We start from the raw sequence: 19,441 nt of genomic DNA, 5'->3' as shown, positions 1-19,441 counted from the left end.
GGTGTGATATTGGATTCTGCTAGGACAGGCACCTGGTATCAATGTTCAGTCTGGCATAGTTTCAGCACACCAACCATGGCTGAAGATGACTAAAATAAAATAACACCCAGCTCCAGCAGATTTTTTTAAGAGAAGTGATGAGCAACAATTACCAGTGAACTAAATGGTGTCTGATTCCTCTCTTTCCCTGAGCATGTGAAATCCCTTGTTCTTTATAGGAATAACCTCAGTGCTCTGAAAAGATAGAATTGAAACCTTGCCCCATGAATAATAAATATAATAATAGCATGTGAATTTTTATATATGAAAATGATGAAGACATTGATGGCCTTTCTTCAAATATGGGTGATGGATGTATCCTGGCCATGTGTGTTCTTTTCATAACATTCATCATACTAGGAATTACTTAAGAAGTATCTGTTTCTACCTCAAGTCTCTAAACCAAATTAGGAAAGGGACCTCTAAGAGTACATGGCATATAAGAGTATTCAATGCAGATTTGCTGAATAAATGATCAAATCACATTTTCCTTTTTATGGCCTAGGTTTTTGCAGGAACATTCACTTACAAAGTACATAGCTACTTGGTTGGGGTTCAGGGTATAGACCCTAATCATTATGGGAAGAAAATTAACTGAATTTACAGTCTTAATCTCATTGAAATATCTGCCTAGCATATAAGTATCCTCACAGGCATCACCAGTACCAGATGTATCAGCAGAGGAAAGATTATCTTTTCAGCTTATGGGGAGAAATGCAATTTCCCCAAGTGATCTCTTACAACTGAAACATCTTAACATTTTTATGTACTAGGAAATTATCAAAGGGATTTTGTTAAGTTAATGGGAATTCAAATTATCAAAGGCTTTGATTGACATTATTCCAGACATTGGATGGATTGTAATGGCACTTTTGATGGGCAGTTATGTAAGAAATAAATTGGAGCACAGGATCAGAAAGACAGTAGTGAGATCTTAGGCCCTTTTATTTTTTTTGTTTTACTGTTCTAAGAAAATGAAAACCATTCATCTATTCATTTAGTCCCCTCCTTAAAGAAAGAAACCAGGTTATTTTGTTTACTTAAAATAAAAAACTCTCACAGCAATTTTAAAGTCATTTTCTTATTTGATTCTCATGTCATCCTCCAAAGGCCTGTAGGAGTTCTGACTCACCTCTTCTAGATTAAGAAGAAGACACAGCCTGGGTGGGGCTGTCGGGTTGGCCTCCGTGTCCTGTGTTCCTTCCATCCCATCAGGCTGCCTCTCCTGAAAGGTTTAAAGTCACCCAATTTGCCACTGGATCCTAACACATTAGGGTGTGCACACTTAAATGTGAAGTGATTTCCAATCTGGTGGTCTGTAGCCCCACGCCCTCCTCTCCTCTCCCTCACCATTCTGCATGTGAGATGGCTCAAGTATATGCAACCTGTGAACATCAAGGAAGCTAATTTTTTCCGTAAGCCCAAGCTTGTGATCAAAGCTGGCATCTCATCCACACTAATTTATATGCCAGTGGCAAACAGAAATGTCAAGGTCTTCTCTTTGAACAGGCTGCTTTGGCACACAGCAGCCTCCTTGTGGCAATTTGCAAAAGACCATCCAATAGTTCCAGTGGACTAAAAGCCATTTCAGCCAATCAGGGCTTCTTAGTGAGACTTTCCTGAAGTGCTGGTATCACAGAACATCTCAGAGCACTGTTTTTAAATATCAGGAAAGTGTTGTCTCTGTCTATATTTGAATTCACACCCTGTTGCTTAGCAAATCCAACCCTAGAAAAGCTTTCAACAACTTTCAAGAAATAACCTCAAAGTTGTTTTACACATGTTTATTGTTTCTTTTTTTAAATTGTAACTTGCCCAGAGGAATAGAAAAACAACATGATCCATAGAGAAAAAAATATTTAATTCATTCACCACAGTCAGAAATTTGCAATTTCATAATTCTGCATGTTAAAAAAATATTGAAAATGGGGGGAAGACAGACAGGAAAGGAGAGATGAGGGAATTTCTATTTCTTTCCAGTAAAATCCATGCAAGGAAAGTCTAAGACCCAGACATGCAGTAGGCTAACTCTGCTGCATTAGAACCACTGGGAGAGAGAAAATGGTCAAGAGGCATGTGAAGGAATAGCAAGAGGCCACTAAACACATTTAGCCAACTCTCCAGACTGGGCCAGCCATGTCCAAAAGACTGAAGGGACGTGGTCAAAACAAGAGGCCAATGAGAATCGCAAATAGAGACCAGAAGGATCCAAATTTCCTAAAAAGGGAAAGTCACACTTATAACACTATAGAATATCGAGCATGTTATCAACCCTCTTGAGAACTGAAGAGCATCAGTAATAGGATGATTAACAAATAATTGGTGAAAACTTTATAGAACAAGGGTTTGTTAGGAGCGTTTAATGGTTGACCCAATAACAGTTATAAATGGTATTTACCTTTATGAACAGTCACTTGGATCTTGTATTTAAATTTTCAAAACAACACATTTCCTGAGTTTCATATATTATTCATTTCTATTTGAGGAACAAAAACTGGTTCAATCATGGAATTAGCCACAGTGGATTATCTTCTCTAAAAGTCAACTCTCAAAATACAATTGCTAGATAAAACAGAGACATACGAGTATTTCCCCCACATACTACAATCCAACGAGGGATAGTGGAGAGATTTTAATTGATGCCACCATTGTTCGCTTCAGGCCCCTTCCATTTTGGGGCTGTTCCTCCTGTGGGTACCCAGAAGTCAGCAGATGGGGAGATGGAGAGGAATGAGAGAGTTCTTGTGCCCTATGCCTACAAGTAGCTCACATCTATGCCACCAACTCACATTCCACAGCCCAGAACTCAGTCATGGAGCTGCGAGGGAGGCTGAGAAATGAGGTCCAACCATAAACAGAAGCAGAAAAACGTGGATAAATGTGAGTAGTTTGTGCACATTGAAGGTACCGTGATGACTGTATCTACAATGCTTGTATTACTAACTCTCATATCTGTTTCTTAGCCCCAGTGCCCAATACTTCTACAGGCAACATAATTAGAAGCATTGCAGAACAGTTTCCCTCATTTTCAGATAACCAAAAACTGGAAGAAATAGCTAATAATTTTGTTCACAAAAAGAGATGGCTACCTAGATTTTGTCCACAGGCTGGAATTTGCCAGCCTCTGAACTAAATGATAGAATCTGGAATCGCAATAAACAGAATAACAGACCCAATACAAATGTATGCTATTTGATCAGTTACACTGTAAATTCTTTCTATGACTAGGTTTTTGTGTAAAATACCTTTACACAAGCTCTGCTTTACTGCAAGGTCAAAGAGAATGAACAATGCAGCATGGCTGCCTAGAAAGTCATGATCAGGGGCGTGGTAATTTGAAAGTTCCAATTATACAAAGAGGCGGTCACACATAGGCGGTAACAAGGCTAGTGGTTATGTCTCTCTGGGGGACACAAACAAACTGTCTCCTGAGATATCATTAACTTGGTGAATTTGCAAAGGACGCAGGTTGGACCCTTGATCCCAGAAATCTGATTTGTTCCAAAGGAATAGGAAAGCTCATGTGTTTTCACCTAATATATAGTTGATCCTTTGTGCGTTCACCTACATTCGTGGATCCAACCAATCAAAAACCAAAGGCATTTGAAAAATGAAAAAAATTTGTGACTATACTGAACATGTGTAGGCTTTTTTCGTGTATTATTGTCTAAACAATATGCACTAGCCACCACGTATAAAGAATTTACATTGTGTTATATGGTATATATCATCTAGAGATGATTAAAAAATACTACACCATTTTATATTATGGCCTTGTGCTTCACAAATTTTTAATATTAATGGGAGCTCCTGGAACCAATTCTTGAAGAGACCAAAGAATAACTCATTGAATAATTGGGGGGAAATCTTTATAAATATAGACTTTCTTTATAAAGAAAGACAGAGTTACAGAGAGAGGTAGAGACAGAGAGAGGGGTATTCCATCTGCTGGTTCACTCCCCAGATGGCTGCAACAGCTGGAGCTGCACTGAACCGAAGTCAGGAGCCAGGAGCCAGAAGCCTCCTGTGTTTCTCCCACGTGGGTGCAGGGGCCCAAGGACTTGGGCCATCTTCTACTGCTTTCCCAGGCCACAGCAGAGAGCTGGATCGGAAGTGGAACAGCCGGGACTTGAACTGGCGCCTATATGGAATACTGGTACTGCAGGCTGGGGCTTTAACCCGTTGCTTCACAACGCCAGCCTTTGTATTGAATATTATAAGTCATCTAAGGATGCTTTAAATTTTAAATGAGAATGTGCATAGATTTATCTGCAAATATTTGTATAATAGAATTGAGGATACTCGGATTTTCATATACACATCATGGCGGGGTGTGGTGTCTTGGGACCAAGGATCCATGGACATGGGGGGACAACTGAACTTTGCTACCAAAGGTACTCTCTAAAGGTGATATTTCTCACAGTGAGGATATGAGGAGTCCTTTAAACATTTAAGGAAAAGATATATTATGAGAAAACTATGCATGGATTTAAAAAATTCCCTGCATCAAAATAACTCAATCTTTTAATTCCATTTTTCCATGAACTTTCTGAAGTAACCTCATATTTGGGTGTGCAGAATATGTTATTTTTCCATTACTATTAGGTGTGACAGTGTCTGTCATCTATGAAGTACTTAGTGCTACACAGACAGGCAATGGGTAAATAGTTTATCTGTGTTATCACCAGTCCTCACAACCACCACACAGCATGTGTCATATCCAGTTACAGTGGAATAAACTGAGACTTTGCACATTTTAATGACTTTCTGAGGGGTAAACAAATAATAAATAGTAGACCAGGATTTGGAAACAAGTGAATTGGTCTCCAAAGCATTTGACACTGCAGGTTATTTGCTTTACCTGTCCAGGCGAACTGTGTTTTTAGCATATTTAATGGTTTATCTTCACCCTTTTTGAAAGTCATGACATCGTATTGTAGCCCAGGCTTTCAGAAAACCAGCGACTTCTACTCAGCCAAATAATAAGCAAAGATAAATATAATGAATGCCCTACCAGCTCTCTCTACCTGAGCTGAGAAGGGAATTCTGGATTGCATTAAAGAAAGCAAGTGAAAGTACAGAGCTCACGAGAGAATGTACACGGGTCTACTTTTGCAGAGCTCCAGTTTGGGGGCATGCCGTTACATATCCTAGACCTTGGGAAAAACAGAATTTTAAGTTTATTTTGGTGCAGAAATGATTTTGAAATCCATGCATAGTTTTTTATAATACATATTTTCCGTACGTTCTGAGAAACAAAATCTTGGTACACTAAAATAAACTCATACATGAACTCCATCTTCCATGAACTTGTTGAAGCGGTCTCATATGTATGGTTTCAAGATATACCTATGAACATAGTCACCCCCCCCCCCAATTCACTAAAATCGAAGAAAACAAGCCCATGAAGCAGAGGCTGATGACGTGCCAAAGAGTTGAATCAAATGACTGATGATGCTCAAAGTGTTGAAAGAAACATTTCTGTCTGAACTGTTAACCAGTGCCACCCACACAGGAAGTTCAACAGACATATTAATTATACCTAGCGAGTAATCCAAAAGATCCAGAGAATGCGCTTTATTTATTTTTTCTTTGGGGATGGGAGGAGGGTAAAAGAAGATGATATCTACAGATGATGTTGAGATCTGGGTGTGCTGTTTTCATCTGAAAAATCTGAAGTCACCATGGTTTTTCCCCAAAATTGTTATCTCCCTCTGTAAATAAACCTGAACCTTCATTTTACACAACTGATCCAATGCAAAGAATTATCAAACTCAGCTCTGATAGGGCTCTGATGGCTCAACTAGGGACAGACTTCCTACATGACCCTGCTGTTCAGAGGTTTTTATGTTTGGGATTTTCCCCTCCCCCACCCCCACTCCCACCTCACCCCTGCCACGAATTTACTCTTAAACACTGATTTACACTTTTGTTTATTGCCTTTTCCACCTCCTGAAAGGACATGTGCGTCATACCTGGACTCTTTCCAACCTCTGTCTATAAAGCTTGAGCAATCTCAAAACACCTGGTTTGCTCAAAGAACTAAAGGAGGGGAGGGACAAACTAAGACTGCAACCTAGACCGCTTTAAAAAAGTCTGCAAACACTGGAATCCTGAGCCAGAAACCAGAGGCTAGTGTTTCACTAACATGGGTTTTATTTGGATACATGGTTGTAAAACTAACTAAAAAGCTTTGAGGTAGAACACCAAATCCCTTGATGTCCTGAGTGCAGGCTGAGCTACCTGGAGCCTTTGTGTTTGGGATCTGTGGAACTGTTTGCTCGGGTAGTGCATGCTGCAAGCAACTGATGATGGTGACACTAATCTGGAAACTCAGTAGAGTCGAGAGGAAACAGCCATGTGGTGCTTTCATAGCAGGCATGAATGGGCACTAGTCTCTCTCTCTCTCTCTCTCTCTCTCTCTCTCTCTCTCTCTCTCTCCCCTCTCTATTTACTGGGCACACCTGGTTTTCCAGCTTTCTTGGATGGACCTGCACTTTCCCAAGCTCACTTCCCTAGTACAAGCTGTTCCCTGTGCCTGGAACATTCTGTCTCTCTTTTACACACACACACACACACACACACACACCCCAGATTCTGAGTTAGAACCTGGATGTAACTCCTACTTCAGAAATCAGCTTAAATAATTCTCCTTTAGTGCACCCTGCTCTCACTCCCCCAACAAGACTGAGTTCCCTACGCCAACCGAGAGAGCCACGTTCTCCTGTACCCGAGTTCAGTGCTGGCTTCTCTGTCCTGAGCTTCCTTAGAGCCTAGACTATGCCTGGCTCGCTCCCAGCTGTGTCCCCAGAGCCCAGTACAGATGGATGCCTAGACCAAATCTATTATAGGATGGACGATTGATTACTGGAGCTCCTTCCATCTTCTGCTCTTTCATGCCAGAGTAGGGACTATGTGCAACTGTTTGTTTCTCACATATGTAGCATGATTTCTAACACACAGTATCTTGTAATTTTTGGTGAAATAAATTAGTAAAAAGGGTAAATGAGAATACTTCAAAAAGAAACCAGTGGAAAATGGAATTAAAAATAAATTTACTTTGGTGCAAAAAATTCATGCATAGCTTTTTCACAATATGCATGTTCCATGAACTTTTTTTTTTTTTTTTTTTTTTTTTGGACAGGCAGAGTAGGACAGTGAAAGTGAGAGACAGACAGAGAGAGAAAGTTCTTCCTTCTGTTGGTTCACCCCCCAAATGGCCGCTACGGCTGGCGCACTATGCCAATCCAAAGCCAGGAGCCAGGTGCTTCCTCCTGGTCTCCCATGCAGGTGCAGGGCCCAAGGACTTGGGCCATCCTCCACTGCATTCCCAGGCCACAGCAGAGAGCTGGACTGGAAGAGAACAACCAGGACAGAATCTGGCGCCCCAAGCGGGACTAGAATCCTGGGTGCCGGCGCCGCAGGTGGAGGATTAGCCTAGTGAGCCTCAGTGAACTTTTAAAAACTCTTCATATACTTCCAGTTTGTAACGTAATATGATGACAGAGAATCCAGTAAGGAACTGTGTTTTGTCCCTAAAAAATACTCTTGCTTTTAAACAAAATGTTTGCAATAATAAATGATTCAAAGGGTACACTGTCAATTCCCACTCCTCAACCCCCAACTCTTTTAACAAAGCAACTGTAGCACAAAAACATTCGATTAGCCAATTATTTGAGATTGGATAGATTTTTAGAGCTTTTCCTAAAAAAAAAACCTCTCAATCCAAACTTTTATAGAATCTACTTTGATTTGAGAAGACCCTCAAAAGATCACTGGATATATTTATTCTTAAATGAAATCAATTTTAGGCTTGTATTCTGCTCATAAATCTTGAGGCATTCAAATTAGTAAAAATCATTAAAATCTGGGTATAAATATTTTATAATAGCCTACGTAAAATGTTATCTTTCAAAATATGAAAGTAGGTATCATTCCTTAGGCTTCTTACTCTAGAGAGAGGAAAAAAAATCGAGCCAGAGTGGGGATGGGTGACCTGGAGTTGAGAAAGGAAAGTATCCCTGGCTCTATTTGTGTTTTTAAAAGAAGGAAACGCTGACAACTTGATCATGACCAGGTTGCTTTCTCATCATTACTACAATGCATAAAATTTACTTAGTCAATACTTACGAGTGAGAGTTTTAAAAAATGTGTTTAATTTAAACTGGTCGTTGAAACGTAGGATCTGTAATTGAAGTGCTCAGATGTTCATGATCATAAAAATCAGAAATATTCTGGAAAGGATAAAGGACGTTTTCCCAAGCTGTTTGCAATTGTTTCTTTCTGTTTCCTTTTTGCATTTAATCACCCTGCAAATCAGCAAATTAATGGCAACCTTAGTCCACCTTGGGTAAATGCACACACTTTCCCTGGTTAGAAACTCCACAGAGTTTTAACTTTGTAAATACACACTGTGGCCCAACTGCAAGGAAGACAAGCATGCTGTTTCTGCCCACAGATGGAAATTCTACCATACCTGAGGAAAACAGTAACACAACTAGGCTTTCCAATATTTCCCTGTATTCCATTATTCCATAAAAGCTCTGGCAGCAATGATGGCAAAGCCTTCCACATCTTTACACTACATACTTACACAGAGGTCACCAGCTACAAGAAAAAAAAAAAGCCATTCAAACATGTTACAAATTCATTATGTGCTATCATTCTCACCTCAGTAACCAATAAAAGTCCAGAATTCTCAGAATGTGGGAAGAGCAATGCCTCCTGATACTCAAGAGATCCCGGGCTCAGCTGTGCAGCACCTGCTCAGTTGCGCAGGTTGACAGATAGAATCCGCTGGACGAAATTTTCTCATTGTGCTGAGTTGCTTTTTCTTCAAGAAATAAACAAGAAGGGAGTAGAAATAGAGGGAAGAGACCAATGCACAATAATGTGCACTGAGTGGAAGACTAATGCAGCCTGCACACTTTCCCACGTCTCCCCAACTCCGCGAGACTCAATTACTTCACCTGCAGAGCCCTGAAAGATTGATTCTTCATAATTCATAACTCATCAAGATGTCATAATTATAAATCTGCATATATAAAATATATGAAAGTTGTATAACTTCAATAAAATTTAAAATGACTTCATAATTCTAAATTTTCAAGACACAGCTTTCTTGCCCAATGAGAGAATCCTGAAGTCTCCACCTTTGAATGGCTTTGTTTTTTTCAGTTGAACCCACTGGTGGACTCTAAGGTACTTTTTGACTCAGCTCTGACATTTGTTTAATAATTCTTTTCTGACTAATTTTGTACTTCTACCTTCCCGAACATTCTTGAATTTTACTTTGGAGTATCTTTGATGACCACATTTCAGTTATAGTCAGGATAGGAGTGAGAAAAAGAGGATCTGAAAAATTTCTTCTTGGCATTTTGAGTAACTCCCTTTATTTCAGTTGTCACATCTTCTTTAGCATGCTGGGATATTGGTACTCAAATCGTATCCACTTAACAAAATCAATTTGGTAATTAGCAAACAAACAAACAAAAAGTCAAAACATTTCTGAATGTAAAATGAATGTTTCATCTCATCACCCTACCTCATTTCCATGACCTTCAATCACAAAAGGGAAGAAGGTTTGAACATTTAATTCTAGGGAACATCACACCCCACCATAGGATAGATATGACAAGTCTCTAGACTTTGCTATACAATTATCATGGAAATTCTTGGAACTTCATTGGTTAGCTCAAGAAACATTATGGAAGGTTTACTATCCAACAAGTACTTTGTACCTCTGAGAAATACTGAGAAAGCAGCTTTGGGGCACCATGACTTAAGCTGCTGCTTTATAATGCCAGCACCCCCACATCACTTGGAAGGTTCAAGTCCTGGCTGCTTCACTTCCCATCCCTCTTTCTGCTGTGGAAGATAGCTCAAACACTTTGGATCCTGCAACAGGAGCCAAACAGGATGAGCAAACAGGATGGAGTTCTTGGCTCCTGGCTTCAGCCTGGCCTAGTCCTGGCTATTGCAGCCATTTAGCGAGTGAACCAACAGATAGAAGATCTCTCTCTCTCTCTTTCCCTCTCTCTCTCTCTCTCTCTCTCTCTCTCTCTCTCTTTTATCTCTATCTTTATCTCTATCTCTATCTCTCTCTATCTCTATTCCTATCCCTATCCCTACCTCTACCTCTACCTCTACCTCTACCTCTACCTCTACCTCTACCTCTATCTTTACTTCTGTCACTCTGTCTTTCAAATAAATAAATCTGTAAAGAAAGAAGTATAAATGAAAGAGTAAGGAAAGCACATTCCATAAAGTATGTGTTCTCCCATAAACCAGCTTAAACAGAGACATGTGATGCTTGTGATATTTGTCAACCACTTTCGGATAATGTGAACTAGCTCAAATGATGAGGCCTAATTTTGTTATTGGTACAATGGTCATAAAATACCTATTTCATAGGATTTCTTGGAAAACAAAGTGATATAAATAATGTACAATTCACAGTAAAGTGCCGGATGCATAGAATGTGCTCCATACAGAATTATTTGGAAGTACTATCACCATCAACACAATGAGTGTCGCTCTTCAGAAAGGCTGCTTTTGTGATAAAAGAATAACAAGAGAGCTCCCGAGAGACTGCGTTTGCTTGCTGACAAAGGATGGGGACATGACCTTGCATAAAGTCAAAGACGTGTCTGTCAGCAGAAAGTTTCAGAAGCATTCTATATTTCTCTGAAGTCAATTGTTGGCTCCTTAATCAAGCAGACTTAATGTTTACAAGGAAAATGTTGTTAGGTAAAATTCAAGGAAAATCTTCATTCTAGGAGTGAGATAAGCAAATCCAAAATGCATTTCCTTTCTAGCCACTGTCTCCAGGTGTGATCTCACCACCCATTTCAACTTTATATGGAACACAGGGGCACTTCAAAGTGTTGTTCATGGAAAATGGAATTAAAAGATAAATTTAGTTTTGTCAAAAATTTTTGACATCTGTGAATACATACAAAAGTTCGTTAAAGGTTCGTATTATGAAAAAACATAGACCAGTGATGTGGGCATGGCAGGTTAAGTCACAGCCTGCAACACCAGCATCCCATAAGTACACTGCTTCAAGTCCAAGCTATTCCACTTCCCAGCCAGCTCCCTGCTAATACACCTGGGACAAGCTGTGGAAGAAAAAACTATGCATGGACTTCATTTGTCTTTGCACCAAAATTCAATTTTAGATGAAATTTTTGCATTCAGGGTCTGGATAGCCTGGGGCAGCATTATATGCGCCCTAGAACTTCTTCCAATCCAATTCCCTGATGTAACCAAGATATAGAAGGAAGCAGACCTTAAGAGTGTGTGGCCATGCTGAGAGGCCAGAGGACAGGAGACAAAGTTTCTTGACATTTCTTTGGCTTTTTTTCTTTTTCATTTGCTTTTTTTTTTTTTTTTAATTTTAGCTCCCACAGATAAGGAAGAACATGCAGTATTTGTCTTTCTGGATCCAGCTTAGTTCACTCAACATGGTGTCCTCTGGTTGAGCTCATTTTGCTCCAAATGGTAGAATTCCATTTTTCAGGTGAGTAATATTTCATTATGTACCTATTTGTCTGATGATGGACACCTCAGTTGGTTCCAAATTTTGGCTATTGTGAACAGGATTGCTATAAATATGGTGTTGCAGTTATCTCTCCAATACATTGTGCTCAAGTGTTTTGCGTACATACCCAGAAGAAGGATTTCTGGATCATATGGCAAGCCTATTTCTAGCGTTTTAAGAACTCCCCATACTGTTTTCCACAGTGGCTCCACTCATTTACTTTCACACCAGCAGTGGATAAGAGTTCTCCTTTCCCTGCATCCTTGCCAGCATTTGTTACTGTCTGGGTTTGGGGTTTTAGCTATTCTGAGAGTGGGGAGCTGGTGTCTCATTTGTGATTTTTATTTGCGTTTCCCTGATGGATGGTGATCCTGAGCGTTTTTTCATATATTTGTTGGTCATTCAAGAACTGTCTATTGAAATCCTTTGCCCATTGCTCAACTGGATTGATTGGTTTTTTGTTGTTGAGTTTTTGAAGTTGCTGATATATTTGGCATAGTAATCCTTTGTCAGGTGGTTTGCAAGTATTTTTCCCATTCTGTTGGCTGTCTTTTCACTCTATTGATTGTTTTCTTTGCTTTTGTTGCCTGTGCTTTGGGGTCTTGCACAAGAAGTTGTTCCCTACATCTTGGAGTATTTCCTCTTTGTATTCTTCCAGCAACTTAATAGTCTCAGCTCTTAAATTTAGGTTTTTGGTTAACCTTGAGCTGATTTTTATATATGGTGGGAGGTATGGATCTAATTTCATTCTTCAACACATATGCATCCAGTTTTGCCAGCACCATTTGTTGATGAGATTATCTTTACTCCACTGTACCGTCTGAGCATTTTTTTCAAAAATCAGTTGGCTGAATGCATGTGGATTAATTTCTGGGCTCTCTGTTCTGTTCCATTGATCTATGCATCATTTTTTATGCCACTATCATGCTATTTTGGTTACTATAGCTTTGTGATATGCTTTGAAGGCAGCTACTATGAAACCTCCCATTTTTGTTCAGGATTGCTTTGGCTAAACCGGGTCTTTCATGAATCCATATGAATTTTAGGATTACTTTTTCTGGTTCTGTAAAGAATGTCATTGTTATTTTGATAGAGATTATATCAAATATATAGACTGCTTTTGATAGTATTGACATTTTAATGATATTGATTCTTCAAATACATGAGCAAGAAATATTTTTTCATTTTTTGTGTCCTTGATGATTTCTTTCTTTCATTAATGTTTGATCATTTTCAATGTAGAGCTCTTTCACTTTTTTGGTTAAATTTATTCTAAATACTTGTTTTGTGTGTGTGTGTGTGTGTGTGTGTGTATGTGGCTATTGTGGATGGAATTTCTTTCATGATTTCTCTGTGAGTTCATCATTAGCATATAAAAAAGCTGCTGTTTGAGGGGCCAGTGCTGTGGCATAGGGTAGTAAGAAGACTTATGCGGCATGCTGGGATGCAACAGTGATAGCTTGAGTAGTTCATTTCTGCCACTCTTCTAGGGGACCCAGATTGAGTTCCTGGCTCCCTAATTCTGCCTGCCCCAGTCCCAGCTGTTATGGGCATTTCGGGAGGAAACCAATAGATGGGGGCTCGCTCATTTTCTCAAACAATTAAATAAATAAAAATATCTGGATAGAAATGGGAAATTGAATTACTGTAAATCTGAAATGTATTGAAAACAGATAACTTCTATGAGCAAACATAAAACAAACAACTCCAGGAAAAAGAACTGCAATGCTGATGGAATAAGGGACTTAGTAACCATTGTGTTGCAATCTTCAGCCTGTGTTTTCTTTTCTATATAGAATTTTGGTTTTTTGGTTTTTGTTTCTGTTTCTTTTGTTTTGATTTGTTTGCTTTTGGGTTTCTTTTTTTTTTTTTTTTTTTTTTTACAAGATATTAGGTCTGCATGTTGCTAATAGCTTTCCTTGCGGGTACCCACCTGTTATGGCTTTCCTTTTCTTCACAAATGTGTTATTTTTAAATAAAAATAAGAATATTACATATGTCTATTGTAAGTCTTGCCTTCCCATAATTCAATGATTCATCTGCAGCCTGATTTCTTTGTAGCAGTTTACAAAACATGTATTTTCTGTCTTCCCAACCCAGAATGTAGAAGATACAACCTGATGTTAATGGCCTAGCTAAAGTCTGAACAAAACCCATTGTCTTACCTCCCACCTCCTACTTCTGCAAGAAGTGCTTTCCCTAAGTGCTCTATGCTGGGACCAGAGTCATTTTCTCACCAAAACTATTGGCCGTATTAATCCTATTACAGCTCCCCTTCAGCTAAGCCCTTCACGTCTGCTTCCACTCTGTATACAGGCTTCAAGTCAAAGTATGAAGGCACTTTAAAAAGTTCAAGAGCAAGTTAAATTAAAAAGTAAGTTTATTTTGATGCAAAAAAAAATTGAAATTCATGAACAATCTTTTCATAAAGTACATTTCATGAACTTTTGGAGGACCCTCTTGTATGCATGGATCTCTCAAGTTTTTGAAACAAAATAAACTTATTGGGGTGTTTACCCCGGCAGTTAAGATGGTGCTTGACACCCGTGTTTCCCATGGTAGTGCCTGGGATCTGTGCCCATGCTGGCTGCCAACTCCAGCTTCTCCCTAAGGCAGAGCCTGAGGGGCAGTTGCAATGGCTCAGGTGATTGGGTTTCTGCAACCCTCAAGCCAGACCTGGATTGAGTTCTAGGCTCTCAGCACCAGTAGGCATAGGATAGGGACCAGAAGATGGGGACCCTCTCACTCTCTTTTTTCTTCTCAAATTAAGTAATTAATTAAATTTAAAAGTTTTTTCAATTCATTTTCCACGAACTTTTTGAAGTAGCCTCATATTTCACTGTATATTTTTATGTACCAATTGCTCTTAGTTTCTAGCATTGCCAACTACTACACAAGTAAGCTGCTTCAAAGCTCAGAAATGTTTCATTAAGAAACTCCTGACACCTGATGAAGAAATAAAAAGAAGCAAACTTTTGCTTTGTTCCCAAGAGGCATCTCTGATTTTCAATGTAGAGTGAGTTTACCCAATAAATCATGTTTTGACAATGATTAGAAAACTCTCTAGATTATTCCACCAGGAAATCTATGGTCCACCTGAAACTCACCTGCAGTTAAGAGAATCTTGTTTTCTCCCAATTTTGACTGAAGATAAAACAATTCAGGGCCATGAAAGCAAGGATGCCCATGGTTCTTTGTGGAGCAAGAGGAATTCAAGAGGTGTGGTGAAAAATCGCAAAACTCCCATCTCTGATACGTTTCTTTTGCTCCGAGGCAAAATTGTTTGTAAAAACTTTTCTTTTGATTTCTGTTATCCAAATAATTCCAGCTTAAATTGAAACTCAAATATTAATCTGATAATGACACCGTTGAGACACATTCTCTGACGATTGATCTCAAATGACTTACAAGGCTTTACTTTACCCCATTTTCTGCATTCCTTTCCAGCCAGGGGTTTTGCTGGTCTTTAACAGGGGCCCCACCCCCACCTCCTAACCCCCACCCCCCAATCACAGTCAGCACCATCGCCATCCTCAGGGAGGAAGAAAGGCCTGAAATGTGTGTATTAAGATGATTACCATGTGCTTGGGAATATCCTTTAATTTAAATTTTGTTTTATTTTATTTTTAGCTTCAAAGCTTTTGCAGGAATGAACACCTGTCTTTCCGGGCATTATAAGAAATTGTCAGGTACCTGACGTACTTTGTTTTGTCAAGTTCTCCCAAAGTGACACTGTGGGTAGAAGTCACATTTTAATTAATGATCAAAGCACAGGACACCTGTAAGGCTGGGTTAGACTTCTGCAGTCTTTGATATTAGGCTTACACATCGGAAAGAGCCCTTTGATTCTCACATGTGTGTGTCCTTTCCTGGAGATCAATGTAATTCTTTTTTTTTTTTTTCAAAGGCAACATATTTAGCCAATCTGAGCACTGAATTTATGAGGGATAATGTCCACTCACAACAACTCATAACACCTTGTAAAAGTCATTCTTTTCTCCAAAAAGCTTACAAAGGCACTGTCCAAAAGGCCTGGTTGCACTGGAAGTCTGTTGCAGTGTGTGCTGTTTAAAGCACTCGAGCCATGGAAGTAGATCTCGGAAATCCTTGGGGTGACATCAGCTCCAAAAATTGTACCTGGGGTGTTTACATAAACAGAAGGACCGTGTAGGACCCACTGAACAACTCTGAATTAAGTTCAAATGCAAGTGTAAGTAGTCCTTTTTATAGGCAGAAATCCATCATTCTCCATAAGTTACACAAATGCATAAATATTGATTTGTTGGCATTATGTAGTAGCACACATCAACATATTAATATTGCTTCTATGTAATATTAATACACATGGAACTTTACTGGGCTGTGTAATTTTGTATTCTTTTCAAAATTAACAAGAATATGTTCCTTTATTGTTTAAACCATATCATTTAATGACTGCACAATTATATATTTTTACTCATAATAATTTTGGTGATCATTTAATTATTTCCAATTTTCTGCAAGCATAAAAACATGGTAAAGAATGTGTTTATGCCCATCCTTGCCAGTGATTCATGTTCCTTTTGATTATTTGATATGCTTAGTTTTTTTTTTAATTTTTGGATTTTTTATGACTAAAACAGTTGAATTTTTTATTTTCTTTCTTCATATTAATATAGTCTGACTGACTGTATTCAAATTCCTGATTTGCAAGAGTAATATAATATATAGTATATATTATATATTGTAATATATAATATATATTAAGAAGAGAATATATAATATATAATATATATTAAGGAGAGAATCCCCTCTTAGGGTTAGGGTGTTAGGGTTAGAGAACCATTAGATATTTTGCAAATACTTTTCTTGTTTTTTCTTTTGTCTTAATAATGTAAATAAAGTTTTTAATGTATAAACTATATAAAGATTTTTAAAGTCATATGCAAGCAACTTAACCAGTCTTCTTCTGTGTGACTCCTCTTGCTTCTTGTTACTTTAGGAAGTCTTTACTCACAGAGAAATTTGATAAATATTTGCATGTTTTCTTATTGCTTGTTTTATGTTAGCTCTACCTAAACTCGTATTTTCTTAAATAAAGCTAAGTTTCCACTCTCTATCACAATATATTTTGCAAATGGTCTTATTATTTTTCAGAAAATATCCAAGAAAAAATCCAGGTTGTTCCCAAGCCAAGCAATCATATGGAAGCATTGAACTACACTTGATTGAGTTTTTAGGGGTTTCCAACTCCCTTCTGCCCCAGGCTCCTAAAGAACTCATGTAATGGTTTAAGTCACAATCTGTCACATAAGGAATTGTCATTTCTGATGGAGCAATAATCTGAGCATAGTTTTTCACTTTGTAAAGGAGATGGTAATTGTGATGGGCTCTGTTTTTCTGATGGGGCGATCCTCTGGTGTGGAGTGACAATTTGAATAAAGTAAAGTTTTGAAGAGTTGCACATGTTCCTTGAAGAGGAAATTTGATGAAAAGTAGCAGCTTAGTATTTGCTATGAGGTCACTCAACTTCAAGCAGCTTTCAACATCTTTTGAAGAAATCAACCTTTAAAGTTTAACTGATCAAAGTGATATAATGTAGAGGAATTGGAATCCCTCATTGGCCTATCCATTACAGAGTGGCAAGATACAAAGCTTTGAGAGCTGCAGGTCAGTGTAGAATCCCAAAGTGAAGAAGTTGTCCACCCGGTGCTTACCCAGACAAAAGAAAAAGACACACAACAAGGCTCCAAATGGAATGGAAGAACCTATGTTAAGTCATAGCAAATCAAATTCCAAGAAAACTGCTTTCCCTCCAACACCAGAGACACCAGAAATGGTTGCTTCTCTTTGTTCGCCATCTCTGATTCCACAGAGAAACATTACTCCTCCAAACTTGTTACTGACTTTGAGAACAATCGTTAGGGTCTGCTTTTTTTTTTTTTTTTTTTTTTCAGGAGGAAAAAAACACAACTATTGATTTCAACCCACCAGAAGAAAGAGAATCTGGTTATAATTCTGAGAGATTTGAGAAAATTTAAGGTCTCAAGGTGGAAGTCTAGTGAAAAGAAATGTCACTAGGAGAACCAGTAAGTCTCATTTAAAAAAACTACGGGGCACCTGGAGGCAGAAGAGAAAAGAGGAGAGGAGACGCTGAGGGTTTTACCACTGTCTGTCTCACTCATCAACATAGCACTCAGTCTAGTTCTCGGTAAATGTGAAGAAAAATAAGGTTGGATGGATTATGACCATTTTGCTGCATAGTGTTTGCATAAGGGGGTGCCAGTGTGAAATATAATGTATCAGACCCTAGGCAAAGAACAGGGAAAAAAAGAATAATGGAGTTTAAAGATAAGTTGGGGCCAGGATTGTGGTGTAGCAGGAAAAGCCACTGTATGTGACACCAGCATTCCATATGGATGCTGGTTCCTGTTCCAGGTATTCCACTTCCAAACCAGCTCACTATTAATGGCCTGAGAAAAGCTGCAGAAGATGGCCCAAATGCATGGGCCTCTGCCACCCCTGTGGGAAACACGGATGAAACCCCTGGCTCCTGGCTTCAGTCTGGCCCAGCTCTGGCTGTCGTGACCACTTGGGAAGTGGCCCAGAAATAGAACATCTCTCTCTGTCTCTCCCTTCTCTGTAACTCTGACTTTCAAATAAATATTTTTTAAAAATAATAATTTTATGTTGGTGTAAGCATTTTTTAAAACTTTTATTTAGTAAATGTAATTTTCCAAAGTACAGTTTATGGATCACAATGGCTTTTTCCCCCCATAACTTCCCTCCCACCCGCAACCCTCCCATCTCCTGCTCCCTCTCCCATTCCATTCACATAAAGATTCGTTTTCAACTATCTTTATATACAGAAGATCAATTCAGTATACATTAAGTAAAGATTTCATCAGTTTTCTCCCACACAGAACATAAAGTGTAAAATACTGTTTCAGTACTAGTTATAGCATTAATTCACATTGGACAACACATTAAGGACAGAGATCCCACATGAGGAGTAAGGACACAGTGACTCCTGTTGTTGACTTAATAATTTGACACTCTTGTTTATGGCATCAGTAATCTCCCTAGGCTCTAGTCATGAGTTGCCAAGGCTATGGAAGCCTCTTGAGTTTGCTGACTTCGATCTTATTTAGACAAGGTCATAGTCAAAGTGGAAGTTCTCTCCTCCCTTCAGAGAAAGGTACCTCCTTCTTTGATGGCCCGTTCTTTCTACTGGGATCTCACTCGCAGAGATCTTTCATTTAGGTCCTTTTTTTTTTTTTTTTCCAGAGTGTCTTAGCTTTCCATGCCTAAAATACTCTCATGGGCTCTTCAGCCAGATCCGAGTGCCTTAAGGGCTGATTCTGAGGCCAGAGTGCTGTTTAGGACATCTGCCATTCTATGAATCTGCTGTGTAGAGTCAAAGGGATCACACAAACAACACTAGTGTCTGCGAATACTAACTGATAGAATAAAAAAGGTGCAAGCCTTTTTGAAACACATTTTTCATAATACACATTTTCTACAAGCTTTTTGAAAACCCACTTAAATAATATGAAATTGCATTGACCTACATTGCCCAAAATATTCTTTAAGAGGGACCATAAAATCTGAGTATATTGGAATATTCCTATGTCACATGCTTATCTACACAGACTAATGCTAACTGTTACTTCTCATTATCTAGAAAAGAACCTATTTGTTTTATTTGGAAAACAAGATCATTGCATTACATTGTCTCACACTTAGAAAACAATATTAGCATGAGCAAAGCAACTTTACTCAGAGTTAGAACCTTGGTTATTTCTTGGGAGAACCAAGGAAGAGAATCACAAATTACTAGGGGAATTTCTGTCCTGTGTCTACAATCAGATTCAATCTGGT

General features: G+C 38.7%; 1 long non-coding RNA gene across 1 annotated transcript in view; it reads left to right on the top strand.

Annotated features, from left to right (window-relative positions):
- LOC103349026 (uncharacterized) overlaps positions 1–18,207 on the top strand; it is a 40,405-nt gene extending 22,198 nt beyond the window's left edge. Inside the window, exons 2-6 of the long non-coding RNA XR_007921212.2 lie at positions 2,838–2,919; positions 11,442–11,560; positions 15,212–15,270; positions 15,589–15,791; positions 16,718–18,207. This is a non-coding gene — a long non-coding RNA (uncharacterized lncRNA). The remainder of the gene's footprint in view (positions 1–2,837; positions 2,920–11,441; positions 11,561–15,211; positions 15,271–15,588; positions 15,792–16,717) is intronic.
- Positions 18,208–19,441: the final 1,234 nt, after the last annotated feature.

The sequence above is a fragment of the Oryctolagus cuniculus genome, chromosome 9, assembly GCF_964237555.1.
Source record: "Oryctolagus cuniculus chromosome 9, mOryCun1.1, whole genome shotgun sequence".
NCBI lineage: Eukaryota > Metazoa > Chordata > Mammalia > Lagomorpha > Leporidae > Oryctolagus > Oryctolagus cuniculus.
This window is presented reverse-complemented; position numbering and strand designations above follow the sequence as displayed.